The sequence below is a fragment of the Ananas comosus genome, linkage group 13 (assembly GCF_001540865.1).
Source record: "Ananas comosus cultivar F153 linkage group 13, ASM154086v1, whole genome shotgun sequence".
In the NCBI taxonomy this organism is placed as follows: Eukaryota; Viridiplantae; Streptophyta; class Magnoliopsida; order Poales; family Bromeliaceae; genus Ananas; species Ananas comosus.
The window spans coordinates 3,277,042-3,283,420 of NC_033633.1; positions in this window are offsets into that span (position 1 = coordinate 3,277,042).

Consider the following 6,379-nt stretch of genomic DNA (forward strand, 5'->3'; position numbering starts at 1 on the left):
AATAATGTTGAAAAATTGCAAAATTTGTGTCCGATAAAGTTCAATAGTCTAGATAATGTTTAACAGTGTGATCATTGAATCAGATGCCCTTTTGTCGAAATGGCATAGAAGTAATGCTTTCGTTTACTTTCGATAGTATTTCGTGTACTTTGATAGCCTTTAGGGACGATTACGTTGTATACAACTGTAACTGTATTGTAATTTACTGCATATAGATTCAAATCTGACGTTTATTTTGATGCACTTGAATTCACTTGTTATAGTTGTAACTGCACGAGGACGCTCGATTGCAGCACCAGGAGAGAGTAATTTTAAATAAGAATAAACTTACCTCCCTAAAAACTTTTTTTAAAAAAATTTTCTTTTTCCCTTTCCTACGCAGGGGTAATCTCACCACCCTGTATATAAAATGATATAAGTTTGTAAATGCACTTCTCAACTGAATGCAATAGGGGTCGTTTGGTTGCATGTAGTTATAACTATACTGTAGTTGTAATTGCATACAAATGCAAATTCAGTATATGGTTTGATATATTTAACTACAACTACTGTAATAAGAACTGCAATAGTCGGAACTACGCCCAAATTGACCGCATTTCCAACTGTAAGCAATAAGATACGCTTACCTCCTTAACATTTTTTTTTTCTTTTTTTACATTAGAGGTAATCTCACCATCATATATATAAAATGATAAACTTTTGAAAATCATTTCTCAACTATATGCAACCAAACAAATTGTTTATAGTTGCAACGTTTTCTACCACATCCAACCAAAGAGAATGTATATAGTTGCAACTGTTGTATTTTTAACTGTATGTATCTCCAACTACATTACATTTCTAATTACATCTAACCAAAGGACCCCTAAGTATTTACATAACTACAGCATTTTCTACTACAACTAACCAAACAAAATTCATATAATTATAATTATTATATTTTCAACTGTATACATCTCCAACAATACTATATTTACAATTATGCCGAACTATGACCCCTCACTGCAATGAAGATGAGGGCCTCAATTTTGAAAATTGTTAGTAGCCCAGAAACTAATTAATTTCAATCATTAATTAACTTATCACTGTTGTAAAAGCTTCAAAAAGCTTATTAAATACCTGATTAATTAGTCAAAAGCTGTTTACTATTGAATGCCTGGAGAGCCCTTTAGCAAGCAATCAAGAACAAGAAAAATCTGTCATTGGCCTATTAAATTAGATTTAGAGCACATGGGAGGTACTTGAAAGATACTTCATGACTCTTTTAATCACATGGGATGTACATTTTTAGGCACAAGAAATCTTGCAGGACACTTTTTTATTTCTTTCATAATTATGGTACATAGCTATCTATTTATAGAATACATGAATGGGCAGCCACATAATATCATGAAAATGATTTCTGAACTAAGCCACCATGTCACAATTAAGGTATAAACCAATAGAAACTTGCCACATGTTCAATAAAAATTTTGGACGCGCCCATTGACGATATACGTACTCTAAAATGTACATCAAAGATAAATATCTATATATACAATAAATTATTTAATTATTTTATATTGTATATATTATATATCTTCTATAGAATACATGAATTGGTAACTAGATCACATCATGAAAATGATTTCTGAACGAGCCACCACGTTACAATTAAGGCATAAACCAATAGAAACTTACTGCATCTCCAATAAAAATTTATATAAACCTGCTCTAAAATGTGCATCAAAGATAATTTTCTATATACAATAAATTATTTAATTATTTTATATTCTAATATTATATTATATTCTATTTTACTATATTCTATCTTACGGTAATAATTATCAGATATTTTATCAATCATTTAAAATATCATGTAGTATATGGAGCATTAGGATACGTGAGGCGCAAGAAAAGATTTATCCTCTTTCTCTCTATGGAAATTATGAGTGCACTCTATTAGGCATTCGTGCACTTGGTGTACAACACACCATATACTCAAAGCCTAATAAATATAATAGGGATTTTAAAAACTGATTCATTAAATATAATTTAAATTATTAGATTTTATAGTTCAGATATATTTAACTAAGTTTTGGTATTAGAATATCAGTCATCTAATATAAGTTGAGGTGTATGGAGTATTAATATACACTAGGTATATGTAATAGTTTCTTCTTTTTTAATTAATTTGAATAAAATAAAGACACTCTCACTTATTTGGCAATTTGAAATAAGTCCTCCAACTTTATATATTAATAGAACAACTAAACAAATAAGTAAGTTTGATTCAACTTTTAAATAAAGTTATTAGAATAATTTAATTCTACAAATAGTGAAAGTTTCAAAATGACTTGTAGTTGAGGGCTCCATATATTTTTATTTTTATAAAATTGAAATTTATTTTGATAAATATAATTTATTATATTTTAAAAAAGTTATGTATAAAAATATTTAGTTAAAAATTTATTAGTTAGGCTTCAAATATTTTATAATTAATAATAAAAATGGATCGAAATGTAAAACAAAATGACGAAATTTCCTAAGTTTTCAGTTAATAATAGGAATCAGAATAATAATCAACCCATTATTGTTGTTTGATTAATAAAACATTTAGTTGCCCATAAAAAATATTTAAAATACAAGAGTCCGGCTATGATGCTATCAATAGCACGAGACATTTGGTGCTATCAAGTTTTCTACCGTTAGATTTACCTCTTTTATTATTTTCATCCGTTTGATTATACTATTCAACTAACCACCCACTCAACCCTAGAGAGCCAACATCATCCTAACCGCACATCTTTCAATCCAATAGTAGAAAACTTAATAGCACCAAGTCACTGGTGCTATTAATAGTATGCCAGCCTAGTTCAAAATACAATTCAAATTAAAATATGAAATTAAATTACACGCTCAAAGATAAAATTCAAATATAAACTTTAAATTAAATTTGAATTCATGATTTGCGTTCACATCTCTTATGCAAATTTTGATTCACAATTTAAATATAGGTTTTGATTTAAACTTTTGTTCACATTTAAATTTCAAAATGATATATTGAATTCACAATTTATATCGTGTTCAAACTAAAATTCAAAAATTAAAATTTATTATTTAAATGCATAATCAAAATTTGAATCCAAATTAAAACTGACAACTTGATCTTAGAGTTTAAATTTAAAAATGAAATCACAATTTAAAATTATACCTAAATTCAAATATCAAACTTATATTAGAGAGTTAATTGCATACAGCTCAATGTAAACATATTGAATAGCAAATATATCTCTACGAAGTTCAATTTTTCATATTTATCTCTGCAAAAATTCTAATGTTTAGAAATTGGCTTTTTAACCCCCTTTTATATTATTTTTGATGGTAGAAAGGAAGGAGATGATCATTGAAATTTTTTTTGAGAGGATATTTCTGTATAATGCTAACCGTTAAAATTTTTGAGGGGACATATTTATAATAAATAGTGCTATAAGGTAATAAATAAGAAAGATAAATATGAATATCACTAAATTTTTATAGAAATAAATATGAAAACTAAATTTTATAGGGATATATTTGATATTCGATATGTTTATAAAGAGTTGTATAAAATTAATTGTATATTAAAACTTAAGCTTAAATAACTGAAATTTAATTTGATAGGATCCGTTTTCTAAAAAAAATTCATAACTTTATTAAATTTAAAATTATTTTAAAAATTTATTATTTTATAAATATTTTAAGAAATTTTATTTTTTTATTTAACATATTAGGTAAAAGAGAATCATTTTATTTTTTTTAAATTTTGAATTTTTTAATATTTTTAATAAATTTTAAAATATTAAAGGGTCACCACGAAGCCCAGCCTGGCCCGGCCTGGCACGGCCCGGACCATACGGGCCCGAGGTCGTGCTGGGCCGGGAATTCATAAATATCGGCCCGGCCCCGCCCGGCCCGGCTGAATGTTATTCGAGCCGGGCCGGGCTGATCTTTGGCCCGGTTTGGCCCGGATGAATGTGGGCCGTGCAGGCCCGGCACGGCTCACATTACAGCCCTAAGTGAAACCCTCAAAAGTCCCTCGCTCTTCTCCCAAATGGGAAAAAGGCGGGAGAAAAATTTGAGTGAGAGATGTGAGCGATGCGAATCAATGGGGTTTCCAAATCGCATCTGAGTTCAGTCTCAACCTCAGAAGCTCAAATCGTCGAAGAGGTAATCTATCACAGCACAAACCAAATCCCGTGTTTGATGGCTTCGTTTATTTTACTTAGAAATAAATTTAGCTGAAAATGTGAATCAACTAGGATTTGAACTGGAAACCTTATGTACCAACCATCAAGTCCTTTGCCACTTGCTCTAGGGGGGTTGATATGCTATTAGTTATAGCAATATTAGGGCTTGTTTAGTGGCGTTGTATTTTTTTGTTTTAATAGAATTTCTACATGAAATAGTGTAGGAGGGGAGAGTGCATTGCTTTCGAACCTTACATCCAAGGTATTTTTGGCAATGAAAAATAAAAACTTGAAAACAATTTTTATTTTTGCTTCCATTTTTTTTTTTATTTTAAGTTGTCATTCGTCATTTTGTCGGAATGTATTACAAGCTACCAACCATAAAAAATATAAAAGCAAAGTTTTTCCATCTGTAAATCAAATTCTATGGAATTAGTGTTTAAAAAATGAAAAAAATGACAATGATCCCAAATGAGTCGTAGCTTTCTTACTACTTAAATAAGGGTATATTAGGAAAAGTAGATGCATTAAAATGATAATTTTCCATTTCTTTCTGAACAATAAAATGGAATGGAATGGAATGGAATTCAGTTCAACTCCAATTTATTTCAAACAAAAATTCAATAAGATTAGACTAAATTACAGAAAATTTTCCTGTCAATATCCACTTTTTTACTTTCCCTCCTGTCATTCAAAAATGTATGCTTTGCCCCCTTAAAAAATAAAAAATATTCACTTTGGCTCCCGCCGTCAATATTCCGTTAGAGTTCCGCTTATATCATATTTTTTATACCCAAAATATTCCTAAAACTCTCATCTTCCTTCTCGTTCATCAACAATATCCTCGGCCGCGCCGCCTTGCCCTCACGCAGTCCTTTGTCCGTGCCCACACACATGCCCTCGCCCTCCTCCACCGCCTCACCCTCGCCCTCGTCCTCGCCCACCTCTCCACCCATAGCCACTATGATCTCCTCCCTACAGTCGCCGAAATAAATGGGCGGCGAGAGTGCTGGAGGAACATGTTGGTGAAAAACTCAAAATTTTGAGTTTGAATTTATTTTATTTGAACTTTAAATTATTTATTATTTATTATTTATGATTATATTTATTTACTACTTTATTTATTTTATTTTATTTAATTATTTTATTATCTTTCTTAATGAGAAAGAAACTAACGGAATATTTTCCGTTCCGTTTCTTCCGCGTTACGTTGGGCGGGTTCCGCTTCTTTCTCGTAAGAGAAAAAATGTAAAATCCTCTTTTCCTTTTTATGTCTTTTTTTCTTTTCTTCTTGCTCAAGATAGAGCAGGCAAAAAAAAAAAAATTTTTGATCATTGGTTAATCTCTATCCATTTATTCTTTTATCTTTCATTTTTGAACATTCCCCTTATCCACTGGGTGTTGAGAATCTTCGTCAACCTCCTTCACGATCGTGCTCGCAGAATGAGGAATTCCGGTCGTACCTTGGGGTGTTATTTCCGGTTAATCCCGCACGTAAGGACGAGAATACGCCTTAGGGCAGTGCCTCGCACGCTTCCGGATTAATATGTTGATATTCTTTTTCCACAATTTTGGGATTTAGCGATTATCTGTGAGTTGATTTATTTGCGTTTATCTATATATTTGTTTGTTTTTATTTTTATCACAAAGTTAGTTAGATTTTAATTGCAATCGGATTCCTATGCGATATTTGTTCCAACAATCTAAGGTGTAGATCCCTATCTGATTGTGATTAAATCTGACGGTGCTAATCTATTAAAATATATACATATATATTCTTGCATATAATTCTGTTTGACAACTTGCTTGTATGCTTGTTATTCAAATTTAAATAAATTGCGATTAACATTTTTAATTTCTAATTGGATATTGTTTATCTGCAAATTATTATCTTTTTTTTATTGTTATTATTTTTACCGTACGGATTCGAAAGGGTGGATTTTTTTTATTGCTACAGTAAAACACATTGCTAATTAAAATAAAAATATTGTTTTCTTATAAGTTTTTTTTTAACTACTTGTACGGATTTTAAAAAATATATATATATATATATATATATATATATATATATATATATAGAGTTGAGCTGGAATACTATCGGTAGCAAACGAGCTCCGTTGCCACCCATTTGTTTTCGATGATGGAGCCTCCAAATCGACGATCGGCACCGT